Source organism: Stegostoma tigrinum, chromosome 24 (genome assembly GCF_030684315.1).
Source record: "Stegostoma tigrinum isolate sSteTig4 chromosome 24, sSteTig4.hap1, whole genome shotgun sequence".
Taxonomy (NCBI): domain Eukaryota; kingdom Metazoa; phylum Chordata; class Chondrichthyes; order Orectolobiformes; family Stegostomatidae; genus Stegostoma; species Stegostoma tigrinum.
In genome coordinates, this window is record NC_081377.1 from 2,117,065 (window position 1) to 2,134,259 (window position 17,195).

At 45.8% G+C, this 17,195-nt stretch overlaps 1 protein-coding gene across 10 annotated transcripts in view; it reads left to right on the forward strand.

Moving 5' to 3' along the window:
- The first annotated feature begins 1,083 nt into the window (after positions 1–1,083).
- Positions 1,084–17,195, forward strand: part of rims3 (regulating synaptic membrane exocytosis 3) — a 194,408-nt gene continuing 178,296 nt past the window's right edge. For 4 of the 10 annotated variants that reach the window (XM_048557708.2, XM_048557706.2, XM_048557714.2 and 1 more), the window contains exon 1: positions 1,672–1,800. The gene's annotated coding sequence lies outside the window, so the exon portion shown is untranslated. Of the gene's footprint in view, positions 1,184–1,479; positions 1,608–1,641; positions 1,801–8,766; positions 8,857–17,195 lie in introns of those variants that run through there. The other 6 variants (XM_048557711.2, XM_048557707.2, XM_048557713.2 and 3 more) reach the window with 5 other exon arrangements.

A 17,195-nucleotide genomic window follows, 5' to 3' on the forward strand; every position in this document is an offset into this window, starting at 1 on the left:
GGGATCCGGGCCATCACTGGGGTCAGGGTCAATATTGAGGTCGGTGTCAGTATTAAGTTCAGGGTCAGTATTAGCTTAGGTCTGGAGTCATTGTTGGGGTCTGGGTCAGTATCAAGGTCAGTGTCAGTTCAGGGTCAGTGTTGGTGCCAAGGTCAGTGTCAGTTCAGGGTCAAAATGAGAGCAGGTACCAGGGTATGTGTTGGAGTCAGGTTTAGTATGAGGATCGGCACTGGGTTCAGTGTTGAGGCCATGGTTAATATGGCGATCAGAGTTACAGTTCTTGAGAGGATTGGGGTCAGAATCTGAATTAGGATGGGGTTGAGGCTCAGGGCCGGGCTCAGGATCACAGTTTGGGTTAATGGTGAAGTCAGACAGTGAGAGTTTCATTAGGACTGGTGTCAATTTTAAGGTGTAGTTTGGGATATTCAATGGCATCAGGGGGTTTGGACTGAGGGGCCTGTTTCTGTGCTGTATGACTCTATAATGTTCACATTCACCATTTGAGGGTTGGTGTGATGTGAATGGAACAACCAACACAAAGTGGCCAGTGTTGGATGTCCCATCGCCTGGCTACACAGAGATTGGGCAGCGGGTGGGATTACTGCATGGGGGGGAGTAACGACGGCAACAATGAGAAGGGCACCCCATCATTTCACTTCACTCCATTGATTGCTCAGATTGCAAACTCAATACCACCTTTGTCTGGTGTTCCCAGAATAGGTTCTTCAATAGGTGCCTGTGCTGACTGAGCTGATCTCTAAGGAGGGCCAGAAGCTGTTGAGTACCTGGTGTCTCTAGCTCAGGCTCACTGAGTCTCTAGATTGAGGGAAAATCTCAGCCAAGGCTTCTGATGTTGTCAATGAGTGATCTCCCCAACTACAATGTGAATGTGTGCAGGCGGGACCGGGAGAGTGGTCTACCTACACCGACACTCAATTCATCTTGGGTGGAACTCTATTAACCCCCTGGCCTGGACCCCCAACATGCAGGATGGTTGGATCTGGATACAGGGTGGGACCTGTAACTGATGGACAAGGCATCACACCCAAGACAAAGACATCACCCCTTCTTGCCTCTGTTCCTGCAAGATCACTTGAAGAAGGCAGTGGAGGATGGTAGCCACTTGTGGGACCATGACCTGGCTTTCCATGTGCAGAAGGATGGTAGAGACAATAGACAGTTGGTATGTTACCCCTGGCTGCTATCAGAATACACCATGACGGCTCTCCGGAAAGTAGCACAGGCAGTTATAGCTTCAACTGATCATTAATTCTTTGGGCTGTATAATTATTCCTCATTCTAGACCGATCTAAAAAAAACATTTAAAGGTGGTAGGGGGAACAGTGGTTAATTTATTCGTAGAACTAAATAGAGAAGCAATTAGAGAGACATTTTTAGCCAGTTCCTGTTGTAGAGACCCCCCCCCCCCCCCCCACCGCCTGCATTTTAATGATGGCTGATGTTGCTGGCCCGCCTGTTCACTGCTGAAGCGGCTTCTGTGCGTCTTTGCATTGCTCGGCTTGGGGTGTATTTTTAAACCAGAAATGTCGTGCAGTCCTGAATATTTGAGGTTCTAGTGCGGCTGACAGTTTGGATAAGTGGGTCAGGTAGGTTACCATGGTGACGTTAGGGTCGCTTTTAGCTGCGAGCTTCTCCGCTTAGACAGCAAAAAGCCAGGGAATGAACGATGCATTCATTTCTGCACTCTCAATCGACCAGAATGGCCAAGAGTTAAAGGTACTTATGCACGTGAAACCTAATCTTTGTTCCGGCAAACAGGAAAGGGCAATTTTTCCATCGGTGAGTGCGCTCCTAGTTTTTCACAGTTGGTTTTCAATTAGAATTGCGGGATGAGGAGAGAATTAGTAATGCTGTATCTGTTGCTGTTTGGTTGGCATGATCCTTGAAATCACATCTGATTGTCAGAATATCCCATCGTTGGGACTTGTCCACAACAGCTCGTGGGTTGAGGGTCTGTGGGGAGGGGGCTGAAGCTGGGGATGGGGTGATCTTCCGTTTCTCTGTGCTTGACCTGTAACTCAGCCCATTCTTTGAGCAGTTGGTTGCCTTCCGAAGCTGCTGGGCGCTGCAATGCTAACAAATTGATCAAAACACACAATTATTGTCAGTCCATTGTGATCTGTGACTCGGCGGAAATCTGCTCCATTTCCAGTCTTTGCATCGAGAGCTCTCATTAGCATCTTGTGTGTTGATTCAAGTCTCAAGTTTGCCAGGTTAACCCTTTAAAGGCTTCATTTGGACAGTTAGACCGTGTGATCAGATTCGATTTGAATCATGTTTGTGTATGTGACACAGAACAGTCAATATGTGTGATAGTCCCAGTGTGTTTGTACAATTACTCTCGCACTCTGTGTGCGTGTCTGCATATTTATTTATAAGACACATCTTGGGGCTGATTGCTGTTTTCATTGTATTTGGGCTGTAAGTTTTCTAAACAACAAGTACTGTAATTACTGGTGTATAAGTGCTCGTTTGCTACTTGCTTTCAGATGCTGGCTCTGTGACTTATTGCAACTTTTTAAAAACAGAACTGGATTGAGAATGGGTGTAAATGGAAGAGTGGTTAACAGTGATGCCAATGTGTACCAGTGTGACAGTGGGACGGGATGCTGAATTGTTGGAGTGTATCATGCAGAATTCTGCCTGAAAGGAATTTGCAGCTGGGTTTTGTCATAGTTTATGAAGAGTTTATTTCATGGGGGAATGCCAGTAAGCTGAAAGCATTAAGTATTTGTAGCAATTAAGGAATTTAGAGGCCATTTGTTCCCACTGAATCATTTCCTTCCCCAGCAATGTTCTCCTGGGAATATTGCAGAAGCCTTGTGTCCCCTGTCACTAAAACGATGGCTTTTGCGTGAGAGTCCAGGCAATGACTGCTGCCGAGCTATTTAACTGTGGGGTGCTTCAACCCTAATCTCCACATGCCAATAACATTCAGTGGCTGGTGACCGGGAGCATTATGAAGGGTTAAGGAGCTACCTTCTTAACCTGGAAATGCTAAGGCCGCCTGTAGGCCCGTATGGACACATTCAGCAAATCAAGTATCACTCCTGAGACCTCCATTCCTCAGCTCTGGCCCTTTAACCCCAGCATCTCACTCCTGGTCACCTCTCTTTTTAACTGGCTACTTTGCACTGTTGGAATCCCTACATCTGGAGCTTGGGATAGGCTATTCTCCTGACTCATTGGCTGAGAAATTCCCAAATCAGGACCTGCTGGTGCCTGCAGGTGAAGAATTCCAGGGAATATAAATCACAAGATTGCTGTTGTCATTTGTAAAGAAAGACCTGCATTTTTGTAACACCTTTGATGATCACAGGCTGCTCAAAATGCTTCACAGAGAATCAAGTATGTTTGAAGTGTTGTATTATATGAAATGTGTCAGCCAGTTATTGCACAGTAAGATCCCGCAAGCAGCAATGTGATAATGATTATATCATCACTTTTCTTTGTAATAAAAGCAGCACATTGCAGATGTGGAAAGCTGAGATAAAAACTGAAATGCTGGAGAAATTCAGCAAGTCTGGCAGCATCTGTGGAGAGAGAAAAACAGTTAACATTTTGAGTCCAATTTGATACTTAGAATCATTGATTCCCTGCAGTGTGGAAGCACACCATTCAGTCCGTGGAGTCCACACTGACCCTCCAAACAGCATCCCAACTAGACCCACCCCACCGCCATGTAACCCTGCATTTCCCATAGCTAATCCACCTGACCCACACACCCCCGGGCTCTATGGGCAATTTCCCATGGCCATTCCAGCTAGCCTGCACATCTTTGGACTGTTGGGGGAAACCATGCATCCAGAGGAAACCCACGCAGTCATAGGGAGAATGTGCAAGCTCCACACAGACAGTCGTTTGAGACTGGAATCAAACCCTGGTGCTCTGGGGCAGCAGTGCCAACCACCGAGCCACTGTGCTGCCCTTCTTCCTTGCCCTTTTGTCATTTGTTTTGTGATGTTTTGAGGTAAACATTGACAGGACACCAGGCATAACACGCCTGATCCAGTGCTACAGTGCTGGATCAACTGTTACATCCACCTGAGAGAGTGGACAGATGTCGGTTTAAATCCCATTTGAAAGACTGGTGATCCTGCAGTCTCCCCAGTGAGGAATTTAAATGTCAGACATGGTTGCTGCAGCCTTCTGAGAAACAGCCACACAGCTGATGATGCTACAAAACCTCGGGCACTTCTGAGCTATCTCCAGGCAGCGCAATGAAAGACATACCCTCCCTCTGGTCTGGCTGGCTGTGTGCCTCACTACTTCACCACATTGACATAGAATATGAGGGAGAGAGCTCTAGGCATTACTAAATAACTGTCACAGGTAAAAAAGTGTGTTAGAAATCTAAGTCAATGGGTGAACTGCTTCCTGGCTCAGACAGAAAGCTAGATCTGTTGCAACTTAAGTTTGAATGCAGTTCTTAGTCTGTCATTGGAGATTCAGTCACCCTGATTTCAGCTGTCACTGTTGTATGTCCCAGAGCAGGAAGGTGCAAGTTTACACGAACCACACCCACCCACATTTTACAATCTTGTTTGTGTGACAGAAAGATTTGTGTACTCAAAATAATGAGATTAATCCACTTGCATTGACACTTTTTAATGCTTTGAAAAGATAGTGGATAAGAAGCCAACTTTCCCCAGGAAGAAGACAAGAGAAGGGGAGGCAAGGGAACAGAACATGGGCGCGGGAGTAGGCTGTTCAGTCTCAGGAGTTTGCTCCCTAGTTCAGTACAATCATTGCTGATTAGCCACAGCAATGACGCTTTCCCTCACTATTCCCATGTCCCTTTATGTCATAGATATTTAGAAATCTCTACTTTAAACATGCTCCATGACCTGCTCTGGTAGAAAGAATTCCATAGATAAATAGCTCTCGACGTAAAAGAAAACTTTCACTTCGTCAACATGTGCTCACATGTTCTCACCTCTGATCATTTAAGAAACACTCAGCAACAATGTACCTCCAATGAAAAGGAGATCCTCAAGAAATCATTTTGCAACATCTTCACCACACACATTCTCACACAGCTTTGTATCATTCACAAACTTGGAAATCTTACATTTGAATAGAATAGAAATTTATTGTCACGTCTACTTTTACATGAAAAATACAGTGAAAAGTTTTATAAATAGTCACACCATGGCACATATTTGGTCCCCAATTCCAAATCATTGATGTGTATTTTGAACAATTGGGACCCAAATCTTGATCATTGCAGTACCCCACTAGTCACAGCATGCCAACGCAGGAATGATCCATTCATTCCTGCTGTATTCAGTCTATCTGCCAGTCATTAATCCATATCAATACTTTACATTCATTTGCTAATGCCTCATGTGGGAAACTTTATTAAAAGCTTCTAAAACTCTAAACAAACTACATCCATCCACTCTCCTTTATTAATTCTGTTAATAACTTGCGCAAAATCTCCCATCAGTCTCATCACACATGATTTTCCATTTATAATATCCGTGCTGACTATGATCATTTATATCCCATGGTCCATTTATTACACCCATTATACTTGATTCTAACATTTGCCCTAATACCATAGTGCTCTGTTTTTTTTCTCCTCCTCCCTTCTGAAATAGTGTTTACTACCTTCCAATCTGTACAAGTCATTCCAGAGTGTATACAAACCTCCCCGGAAGATGAGCACCAATACATCCATTATCTCCATAGCTTCCTCTTTTAACACACAGATTTAAATTGTCAGGTACCAGGATTTATCCACTTTCAGCCTCATTAATTTCTTCAACATAACCTTATTACGAATGTTAATTTCCTTAAACTCCTTATTTTCCTGAGGCATTCGGATCTTTAGTTCTGGGAGATTTCCTGAATGTGAAAACAGACACACAGTCATCATTTAGCTTCTCCGCTGCGATTTCTCTATTCCCCATTAAAAATTCCCCTGACTCTGACCTGTAGTGAACCCACATTTTTCTTAGCCAAACATTCCTTTTTATGTAACAGTAGAAGCTTTTACAGTCAATTTATCCTGCATCCATTCTAATAGATGGCTTTATTAAGTAAAGAATCAATCTCAGCCCATTGGAGGGAAAGCGTTTAATGTTGAAATTCACAGTCTGTCTGGATTGAGACGGTGAATAAATGTAAGTTATAGTGCAGCCATGGAGGAGTGGAGGAGAAATTTCATGAGGGTAGTAGTGATCACAGTGTTGTAACACAATATCTCAGAGTTATCTTGGCGTTCAAATGTTTGTGGCACCTGTGTATCGTGGAAAAAATGCAGGGAGAATTGTTGGGAATCCCAATTTCTCTGCCCCTCGGCCCTTGAATGTAGAATTTCCCACCTCTGCAGGTAGTCGGGTGTGGGGTAGTGGATGGAGCTTGGACTGTGGGCTGTGGTTCACACATGTGAGGTTCCCTGGAGGAAGGTGGCCATTGACGTGACTAGCTTCCTCTGCTGAAAGCAGACTTTGGAGTGTTTGGATTACATTAGAACAATTCTGTTCTCAGTGCATTTATTTTGGATTGACAGAGTACACCATTGGACAGCTGAGGTACCCCTGTGGATATGGCTCAAAGTTAGCTTAGGGAAGTGGGAGCCAGGGAACCTGTGGGAGTGTGGAGCTTGGGGACATTAAGTATTCTTCAGAGAGGTGAATTAGGGATCCTTTTATGGGGTTCAGATGCCCTTTGGGTTTGTTAACTGGAAATAACATTGCACACAAAAGATACATTAAACCCTTGGAACTATTCAATTTGTCAAGAACTGTCAAGAGCGTCAAAATCTGTTTTTTTTTGAGAAAGTGCTTTTCTCAATAGTGCTTTATGTCACAATTTTTCTCCTACATGCATGGGTATTTGCAGATACTCAATGACCTGGCATAGTAGATGAAGGCAGAAAGGCACCCCCGACCACCTGCAGAAATGGGAAATTGTACATTCAATGGCTGAGGGGCAGAGAAATTGGGATTCCCAACAATTCTCCCTGCATTTTTTCCATGGTACACAGGTGCCACAAACGTTTGGGCTCTAAGATAACGCTGAGATATTGCATTACAACACTGTGATCACTACTACCCTCATGAAATAGGCATGAAGAGCCATGAGTAATGAGTAGATGGCATCCAGTTTCCTAGATTGGCATGAGTGGGTCATGGGAATGTGTAGGTTGTGGAGAGCAGCGAGGGAACTGTGAATTGTGAGCGTTGGTGGCACGTTTTATCTTTCACCTCTTTTGTAGAGACAAGGTACCCCTTTGGATTGGTCCCAAGACATATTCTGTGAGGGAAAGGCACCCTGGGGGATGTGAAAAGATATGTATGGCATAAGAAGAGCCTAAACCAGTTGGGACTGACAATGTAGTCAAGGAACTGTCTAAAAGAGTTTCAAGAAAAAAAACTGCTGGGTATTTGAGAGTTAATGGGAACTGCAGATGCTGGAGATTCCAAGATAATAAAATGTGAGGCTGGATGAACACAGCAGGCCAAGCAGCATCTCAGGAGCACAAAAGCTGACGTTTCGGGCCTAGACCCTTCATCAGAGAGGGGGATGGGGAGAGGGAACTGGAATAAATAGGGAGAGAGGGGGAGGCGGACCGAAGATGGAGAGTAAAGAAGATAGGTGGAGAGAGTATAGGTGGGGAGGTAGGGAGGGGATAGGTCAGTCCAGGGAAGACGGACAGGTCAAGGAGGTGGGATGAGGTTAGTAGGTAGCTGGGGGTGCGGCTTGGGGTGGGAGGAAGGGATGGGTGAGAGGAAGAACCGGTTAGGGAGGCAGAGACAGGTTGGACTGGTTTTGAGATGCAGTGGGTGGGGGGGAAGAGCTGGGCTGGTTGTGTGGTGCAGTGGGGGGAGGGGACGAACTGGGCTGGTTTAGGGATGCAGTAGGGGAAGGGGAGATTTTGAAACTGGTGAAGTCCACATTGATACCATATGGCTGCAGGGTTCCCAGGCGGAATATGAGTTGCTGTTCCTGCAACCTTCGGGTGGCATCATTGTGGCAGTGCAGGAGGCCCATGATGGACATGTCATCTAGAGAATGGAAGGGGGAGTGGAAATGGTTTGCGACTGGGAGGTGCAGTTGTTTGCACCAGCCCAGTTCGTCCCCTCCCCCCACTGCACCACGCAACCAGCCCAGCTCTTTCCCCCCACCCACTGCATCCCAAAACCAGTCCAACCTGTCTCTGCCTCCCTAACCGGTTCTTCCTCTCACCCATCCCTTCCTCCCACCCCAAGCCGCACCCCCAGCTACCTACTAACCTCATCCCACCTCCTTGACCTGTCCGTCTTCCCTGGACTGACCTATCCCCTCCCTACCTCCCCACCTATACTCTCTCCACCTATCTTCTTTACTCTCCATCTTCGGTCCGCCTCCCCCTCTCTCCCTATTTATTCCAGTTCCCTCTCCCCATCCCCCTCTCTGATGAAGGGTCTAGGCCCGAAACGTCAGCTTTTGTGCTCCTGAGATGCTGCTTGGCCTGCTGTGTTCATCCAGCCTCACATTTTATTATCTGGGTATTTGAGAGTGCCTGGTTGACTGAAACAATTATAGGGTTGATGCTACTGCCTGATTTCCTGCATTATCATTTTCAAAACAGGGTGTCTAAGAAGTGAGCATTTTGATGAATGGCTTTAATTGCTTATTGAATGGATATGTTTATATGATTTAACTAAGTGAAATGTTTGTTTTCGTAAGGAATTAGTTGAAGGAATTTCAATGTATTGAATTCTTTTTGTTCAAAGAGAATTTTCTTCCAATAGTGACATCAATAACCACAGTCATGATGCCTTCTGAGGTTTATACCTGTCCCATAGTTATTTGGCACGGAGAGAGAAGGACAAAGGGTCACAGGTAAGGGTATGCGTTCATATAGAGGTTATAAGAGGTCTTGGAAACGATTAGGATCACAGGATGTCCAGCAGTATGACGGGCATGGGGATGGACTGAGGATGGCAGTGGGGCCATTAGGGGCATTGAGATGAGTCCTAAGGCAGATGTCAGCATGGATGGGACGTGGGGAGTGTGTGCAGGTGAGAGAGAGCAAGAGGGATGTTTTATGATTTCACTTTTTAAAAAAATGTTTGGCCACATTTCTGGAACCCCGAGGCAGGTTCTCCCTAGCTTCCAGCATCCTGTTAGGCTGTTCCTGGGTTTCCCACCCCAATTCTGAATCCAGCCATCCTACCTCAGACAGAAAATCCAAAGTGGAAGAAGGCCATTTTTAAAGGTCAGATTTGTATTCTGTGATTCTCACTCAATCTGGGACCAAAAATTGGGATCTCACTTCAGAAACTGAAGGGCAGCTCTTACCCTGTTTGTTGGAGCTAACAAAATTGGCCCAGGACCACTGAGTTTGACGGCTTTCACAGGTAAAGATATGGCAATACATCTACCACTGAGTATCTGAGGAGAACTAAACGCATAAAATATTGTCAATGTAGGTTCCTGAAGGGTGCTTATACCAATCAAGAACAGAGGGAGTAATCTTTCTGCCCTAGTACTGGTGGGCTGAATGCCAGAACAATAGCGGAGAGCTACTTCAGGTAGTTCCTTGGAGCAATCCCACTGTTCCAGAAACTTACCCAGCAACATATGGGAAGCTAGCTCCATACAGGGCAGCCATCCAAACTGTATAATAAAGGCACGAACTGGACACTAGAATCTTAGAATCCTTACAGTGCAGAAGCAGGCCATTCAGCCCGTCAAGCCAACACTGACCCTACAAAGAGCACCTCACCCAGACTCACTCCCATCCCTGCAACCTTGCATTTCCCATGGCTAATCCGCCTAGCCTGAACATCCCTGAACACTATGGGCACTTTAGCAAGGCCAGTCCACCTAACCTGCACATCCTTGGGCTGTTGAAAACAGAGCTCCTGGAAGAAATCCATGCAGACACGGGAGAATGTGTCAAGTCCACTCAGACAGTAAATCACAGGAGCAGAAATTGGGCCATTCAGCCCATTGAGTCTGCTCTGCCATTCAATCATGGCTGATAAGTTTCTCAACCCCATTCTCTCACTTTCCCCCTGTCCCCTCATAACCCTTGATTCCCTTGACAATCAAGAACCTATCTATCTCCGTCTTAAATACACTCAATACTCAGTTGGCAGAGACTGAATCAAACCCAGGTCCCTGGTGCTGTGAGGCCACTTGCTAACCCCTGAGCCACTGAGGCATTTTTCTAGGATCAGTGCTCCCCCACCCCTGGACCTGAAGAGGTTGCCAGCTCAATCAAATGGCCTCCCTGAAGCATGACTTGGGTGGTCTTGGTGGGGAGGAGGGGGCTGCAGTGGTCGTCAAAGACATCCCTGAGAGAATGGCCCTGGCTTAAGGGAAGGGTGAAGGTTGTAAGTGTGGCCCAGGCAAACCTAGCAGAGGAAACTTGCCCCTCCAGGCTGAAGCGGCCATGAAACGCCCATGAAACGCCATTTCTCTGACACCCAACAGGGAGGTCAGTGAGAGTAGGTCCAGGTCGTAGCTGGCTTCCATCAGCTGTTTCCTGTTCTCCTGGTGGGGCTAGAACTGCAGACTCATTAATTGTCTGGGATAATCAGGAGCCCATTGCTGGCCTTCATAGCACTGCAGGCTCAGAGACAACCAATCAGGATGTCTGCCAGTTTGGGATCCCCATTTGGCCCTTGTGAGGCATTCAGGAAAATCTTGAACATTGAGTCAGTAAGTGAGGGGTTAATGTGTGGAACCAACTCCCTTGGGCAATGATGAAAGAGCTGGTGTTAATTTATTGAAATGTAAATTAGATTTTGTTCAGACACCAATATTTTGGGATACAGTGTCTGAGTAATTAGAGAAACGATGAGCTCCAAGTGTGGCGTAGCTTGGGAATAACAGCCAACTGCTTTCTAAAGCTCCCCACCACCAAGGATTTACCTCACCTCGTGTCTGGGTCTGTTCAACACTATTTGGTGGGAGATTTGTCGCGATCGGAGGCAGTGGAAAAATACATTTCCCGAAAAATGTTCCTGAGGCAGCAGGTTTTACACCAGGAGCATAGTGCAGTGCCCACTATTACAAGGCAGCCATTTCACAAGCAGCAGAATTGTTTTGGATTAGTACTGTGAATACTTGCTCTAGACACTTAAATCACGAGGACAGGCCGATCAAGCTTTGGTTGAAATAAATCATTTAAGGGAGAATTCAATCAGTATTTTACTGCAGTGTCAGTTTTAATGGATAGAGCTGGATAAGAACTTGAACCCTCAACTTTCAGACTGTGAGATGACACAACGCCTCGTTGAGCCAAGTTGTGGTTAGCCTTTATGGACACCCTGAAGATGTTTGCCTCCTGCTGTTAAGGAGTGTACACTTAACCACCCCCCCCCCCAACACACCACACGCACACACACACACACACATACACACACACACAGACAATCTCTCTCACACACACACACACACACACACACAGACAATCTCTCTCACACACATACACACACACACACACACACACACACACAGACAATCTCTCTCACACACATACACACACACACACACACACACACACACACACACAGACACACACACACACACACACTCTCCCCAATGGAACAGATACACAAAACAGAGCTGCCTGTTTTCATATATAATTTTACTCTGAAATATAGAGATGCTCTCAAAATCAATTTGATCTCACATTGTCTCCTTACCATGTGTAACATTTGACGTTTTACATTTCCTGTGCATTCAAGGCAAAGGAGGGCCTTTTACGATCCCTAAAGTTAACACAACTGGCTGTAGCTGGAAGGTTTCTGTGTGCCAGACAGGGGACAGGCCTCATTCAGTCCTTTCTCTTTATAAAGTCTTATGCCTCTGAACGTAATATTTTATGTTTAAATACCGTGGCACTTTTCCAGGGTCTTTCAGCCGCAGCAAATTTGAGACCAGTGATGGAGTGAGCCAACTGGTTTGAATTCCTGGCTTTATCTGCTCTTGCCTATCATTGCCCGTTCTGAAACAGACTACATGGTGATGGGTGTAACTGGGGTGACAGCCACCAAAGGCATGCTTGATGTTAGCAGAGTAGACAGTGGGAAGGTTTGATAGGAAAGAAGAGAGCAACCTGGGGAGCAGAAACCTGTAAGACCTTTGCAGTCCTCCTCTGCCAGACTAGAAGGTTTTAACTTCTCTTGAGGAGCCTTTTTGGCCTCTGACCTAGCTTCACTCATTATGAAAGCCACAAGAAAACTCCCCACTCTGGCCCAGGATAAAATAAAACTGGCCCAGTCAGTCTCCCAGTGAAATCACAGGAGTCCAGTTTGTATTCAGGAATCAGCCTGAGTTTGGCAATCAAACTGGTGACCCTACCATCCACAGTAGGCAGGAAAAGATGGTGAATTCCAAATAAAGAATTCCATTTTTTGCAATGTCATGTTCCCACTGTCCCAGAGCCATTATAATTCCCGCTGTCTCACAACTCCCCACCTCTCCACCTTGGGTATGGATATCTGAGAAAAGATGGGAGGCGTTGGCCTAGAGCTTTACTCAGAAATCCCTCTCCCCCTTTCTGAATATCTAGTTCCTTCCTTGATAGAGTTCCCATGTCACCCGAAGTGATTCCACAGAGGCCTGTATCCTGTCACTCATGCACCCTTTACTTTCACAAGGACTGTGCTTGACTTTAGTACTGCTTCATTCAGAGTCAGGTACCAGAACGTCAGTATCTCTGACACTCCACCTTTTAGCTGTCAGCGAGGGCTCCCTGACTGCCCCCATCAAGGAACTCCTATTCTATGAGCCGGTTGACCTCTTTACAATCACTATATCACCTGTATGATTATTCACACTGTCAATAGTTGAAGGAGGCAGGGTAAATACAACTCGAGTGCCGGAACGTACATTTTATTGGTATCTGCTGTCACTCAGTTCTGAGTCAGAGATTTGTGTGTTCAAGCCCCACTCGAGAGATTTACCTAAGAAAGCAAGCTGAGGCAGCGCTCCAGTATAAATGCCTAGACTGTAAGACGTACAATCCCCACTGTTTTTCTTTGATTTATAAATGCTGTGGTTTGTTTGTTGTTGTGAGTTTATCTCCAACAGGTTGTTTTACTGATACAAAACCTCAGTAACATAAGAAGCTGTATATCATTGAAGAATCCAACAGGCATTTATTACAGCTAACTATTATATACAAGTAATATTATCTTCTGACACTTAAGCATTTGGGCTTATATGAAGCCATTAGATTACATTAGAGGAACATGCTGCCAATAGAGTGTTATGCTTCAAATGATTTGAGGTAAGATGGAGTCTTCCCTCCGGTCACACATTACGTGGTAACGATGCATCATGAGCACGTCTCTTAAAGATACACTGACATACTAACTATGATAAATAAGGCAACATCCTTTTAAAGTGAGTAATGCTGCACCAATATTAACCTAGATAACAAAGTGTGAAGCTGGATGAACACAGCAGGCCAAGCAGCATCTCAGGAGCACAAAAGCTGACGTTTCGGGCCGAGACCCTTCATCAGAGAGGGGGACGGTGAGAGGGTTCTGAAATAAATAGGGAGAGAGGGGGAGGTGGGCCGAAGATGGATAGAGGAGAAGATAGGTGGAGAGGAGAGTATAGGTGGGGAGGTAGGGAGGGGATAGGTCAGTCCGGGCAGGATGGACAGGTCAAGGAGGATCATATTTGGTGAGGGATCCGGATTAAGAGCTTCCGTTGCCGGACGATGCATCAAGGTGCCTCCGCTCAGCATCTTGCTGCCCTCCATCGGGGGAAGCTCCACCAAACGGACACCCTGCATTTCCCTCAGGAATGCTCCCACTGCAGACACAAGTGTGTGCTCATTCCGTCTCCCTCCTCCTCAGCCTGACCCTTGACCCACATGGGACCCTGATCCTGAACGTGGCCTGCTCATTGGGAGTCTTCTGGAAAATTGGCCCAGCCTTTGGGCCACGATGAAAATATTCCCTCATGGGAAATTTCAACCATTGAGCATAAAAGCTAGGCTGGCCATTGTAGGGGCTGCTGTGCCAGGTCCTGTCGTTTGGTCCTTGGTTTCCCTCTCAGGTCAAAACGAAAGATCCCATGTTCCATAGACGTAGAATGTTCTCCACAATCATTGCAGTTTTCTGTGCCTCAATAGGCTGCCACATTTTATATATTACAACAATGACTACAACTTACAAGTATCTCTTTGTCTGTGAAACACTTTGGGATGCCCAGAAGGTGCTATATAAATCCAACTATTCTTTTTCTTCTATGTTGTACCAACTAGAGAAAATAAGTTTATAACCTGCAATAGAGCTTTTTTCCATTGCTGCAACAATATTTAAAATTCACCTGCCTGTTCCCATGGAAACAATGGGGAGGTATTCAGGAGCAGGAGTAAGCCGTTCAGCCCATCACTCTAGATCATGGCTGATCATCTACCTCATTGCCATATTTCTGCATCGTGCACATAATGCTTGATGTCATTAGATTAGATTCCCTACAGTGTGGAATCAGGCCCTTTGGCCCAACAAGTCCACACCACCCCTTGAAGCATCCCACCCAGACCCATCCCCCTATAACCCACACACCCCTGAACACTACAGGCAATTTAGCATGGCCAATCCACCTAGCCTGCACATCTTTGGACTGTGGGAGGAAACCGGAGCAAGCCCATGCAGACGCAGGGTGAACGTGCAAACTCCACTCAGAGAGTCACTCGAGGCTGGAATCGAACCTGGGTCCCAAGCGCTGTGAGGCTGCAGTGCTAACCACTGAACCACCGTGCTGCCCCTACATTTGCATCAGATCAAGTTAAAATCTCGGTGTTACAAGTATTATGGACACATGCCTGCACATCAGTGATAATAAAATGTGAGGCTGGATGAACACAGCAGGCCAAGCAGCATCTCAGGAGCACAAAAGCTGACGTTTCGGGCCTAGACCCTTCATCAGAGAGCTCTCTGATGAAGGGTCTAGGCCCGAAACGTCAGCTTTTGTGCTCCTGAGATGCTGCTTGGCCTGCTGTGTTCATCCAGCCTCACATTTTATTATCTTGGAATCTCCAGCATCTGCAGTTCCCATTATCCCTGCACATCAGTATTGTGCAAGTCAGCTCTGCCAATGAACTGATTGTAAATTCTATATTTGTTCCAAGACAATACTTCCGTTTCTAAAATATTGACACCTCTCCCTATTTGTTGCAGGTGTCACTTCCTGATCATGTTTGTGTGATCTACCTGAAATCCTCATTAATGTAGAAATGGATGTATGATTTATGGAAGACAGAATGTCACTGGAAGTGAGGACATAGATGCATGTTCAGCAAACATTGCCGCCTCCACTTTTCTTTTGTTCATTCCCAGGGTGTGGGCATTGCTGGCTATACCAGCATTTATTGCCCTACTCCCATCAAACACTCCCAGGACAGGGACAGCATGGGGTTACATCCAGACTAAAGTTTACTCTACACTCTCCCCTTCAAACACTCCCAGGACAGGGACAGTGTGGGGTTAGATACAGACTGAAGCTTACACTACATTGTCCCTTTCAGACACTCCCAGGACAGGGACAGCACAGGGTTAGATACAGACTAAAGCTTGTTCTTCAAGATGAATCACACTGGACTTGAAACCTTTATTCTTTTTCACTGGCCACAGATCCTGCCAAACTTCTGAATTTCTCTAACATTTTCTGTGTCTGTTACCCAAAGCATACAATTACTTGTCTGGCAACGTACGCACCTGGCCATACCCTACCATCTGGCACCTTCTTTACTTGCTGCCCTAACACACCATCTACCTGGTCCCTTAAGCCCTTAACTAGCTGCTAGCTTAACCCCACACTTACCCTTAGACAGGGGCTGTCAAAGTGTCTTGCTGTACTTCTTTGTTCTCAAAACACGTCACAGTGACAGCTACAAGAAGGGGCATGGCTTGATTTCCCCGACTACCCTGCACCACGGAGGAGCTGTGTTTATCTCAGGATGACAATGCATATCTGAAGGAGCTGGGACAGGAATTCTCTGCTACAAATGTGGAGCCACATCCTAACAGATAGAAGCTATAAGCAGGTGGGATTCCATCGTCAATCCTCGGAATATCCAGGCCATTCAACCCGCTCTCACTGAGAGAGGGGAGCTGTAACTAAATGGAAAGGGCATCAGATACAGGTTAAGGGGTGTCTGTTTGTTCCATTGCGAGAGTAGGGAGAAACATTGAAAGAATTACTATGCAAAAGATGACCATTTGGCCCAGCATATCTTTACCTGCTGGTAGAAGGAATTTTAGCCTCAACCAACTGTCTGGTTCCTGTCTCCTGGTCTCTAGCTCTGTAGGTTACTGTACCTCAATGTGTCTATTTTAAATACGATTAGGATTTCCTCCACCTCCGGTGAATTCTGGATTCCTGTCATCCTGTGGGTGAAAACATTACTCCTCTCTTTCCTTCCGATTCTTCTACAAGTGGCTTCAAATCTATGTCCACTGTTCCTCATCCTCGGTCTCAATGGATATCAGTGCATCCCATCCACTTTATCTTGGCTCATTTGTAATTTTCAACATTGCAATTAAATGTTCTGTCAGCCCTCCCTGATTCTCTGCTTAAATTTGTCATTGCTGACAACAATTTTTGTCGATTTTCTCAGGTTTGGATACTCTATCTATCAAATAACAGTTCCTGTGTTCAGATACTGGATGAAGCTAAACTTGAATACAAAATTAAACAATTTGAATTCCAGACACATTGTGCTGATTATTTAAGGCCCTGCCAATGATAATCCCCAAACTCATCCCCCAAAGAGTTCCACCTCAGTTATCCGTCAGTCTAAACTACCTACAGTGTCCACCCCACAGCACACAAAGTTTTCAGTAATAAGTATTTTCCTAATCAACCAGTGCAAGATGTTATTATACCTAGGGTAGGTGGGGCTGGAATCCAGGCCATCCAGCTCAAAGGGAGGGACACTACCACTGCACCAGAAGACCCTGCCCCCAAGGCTTCAGTGACATTCAACACGTTTTCAGACACACCGAAAGATAAATAAAGTGTCAATAGTTGATAAAGGCCTTCATTCAGTACGGTATACTCATATGATGTATGATGTCTCAGTGGTTAGCACTGCTGCCTCCTAGTGCCGTGGGCCCTGGGTTCAATTCCAGCCTCAGGCAGCTTTCAGTGTGGACTTTGCACATTTTCCTGTGACTGCGTGGGCTTCCTCTGGGCGCTCCAAGTTC